We start from the raw sequence: 1,446 nt of genomic DNA, 5'->3' as shown, positions 1-1,446 counted from the left end.
CCACATTCAGAATCAGAATCAGAATACTTTATTAATCCCGAAGGAAATTAGGGTTACAGCAGGCAGCACGGTAATGGCGCATGCGCACTTACAAAGAAACCTTCTGACCAACTTTACACAAACATCACATTGGGCAGACATGTCAGAAAGGTAGGCTGATAGGAAAAAAAACAACAAAAATACATAACAGGTTTAGGTTTTTAATCTCAGGTTCTTCGGTGATGTTAATCTTGCAAAGCCTGAATGCTGAAACCAGGGATCAGGTGGACACTGTGCTACATCAGCACATAATCCACCATTGTTGGCTCACAGACCACCAAAAACTTCTTTTGGTGCTCTAAAAACCTTTAACTGATTCTGCTACAACAACTGGCCTCACTAAATGGAACTATGTTTTGGCACAAGCTTTGTACACTTTGTACACCAGATACACTGTAGCTTAAAGGCTACTTATTGAATAAGATGTGCAGTTGATTCATCTTAAATGATTCACTGATTGTTGACCATTTGCAAGTTATCAAATCAATCAAATATAAAATGAAAGGTGGGCTCTTGTATGTCCATTAAACATTTACAAGACAACATCAAAAACATGATAACATTAACAATTAACATTCTTACATGAACTGCCAGATTATTTAGTTTACTTACTGAATATTCTAATATAGTTAGAAAAATAAAAAATCACATTTGATTTCAATGGAAATGGAATATTAATGAATATGTCAATGTAAATACGCCAAAGTCAGCAATAAGGTTACTTTCATCTGTTGTCTTATAATGTTTGCTACACCAGTGTGTGAATGTGTGTGTGAATGGGTGGATGACTGAATGTAGTGTAAAGCGCTTTGGGGTCCTTAGGGACTAGAAAAGCTCTATACAAATACAGGCCATTTACCATTTACACCTAACGTTTTGTGCACTTTGTTGCTTATAAATGTATTGTTTATTTAGGTTTTTCAGGAAAAAAAATATCAGTGAAGCACTCTCAAAAGCACATGTATAAAATACAAACAGCTGTAAACTCACTGTGTGCTGAGCTGGAGCAACAATAATGTAGAAAATGTTTAAACTGAAGAAACTGCAGAAAACACAGGAAACATTTATGGCACATTTACTGATATTTGAACATCAAAACAAGGGTCAGTGCTGGATTGGATTTCCCACAAACTCTGCAGGATCTGCAGGTTTTCATGTCTCTGCATAATGACTCATTAAATCCATCATATACACAGTATATATTATAAAAATACACAGTTAATGTTTCACATTAATACCTATCAGATACACGAGGTCTGTGAGGTCGACATGATTCTCATCAGTAAAGTGAACATGGAGCAAATTTCATCTTCTGACTGAAAAGTGACAGTTTGATAAAGTTTCCTTTTGAATGAACAGACTTCCATGAAGTTCATGATTTTGTGGATCATGTCTCATTATTCTGTC

This window comes from Pundamilia nyererei, unplaced genomic scaffold (assembly GCF_000239375.1).
Source record: "Pundamilia nyererei isolate P.nyererei 1_Seehausen unplaced genomic scaffold, PunNye1.0 scaffold01484, whole genome shotgun sequence".
Classification (NCBI taxonomy): domain Eukaryota; kingdom Metazoa; phylum Chordata; class Actinopteri; order Cichliformes; family Cichlidae; genus Pundamilia; species Pundamilia nyererei.
The sequence above is the reverse complement of the archived record's forward strand: the minus strand, read 5'-3'. Positions refer to the sequence as shown.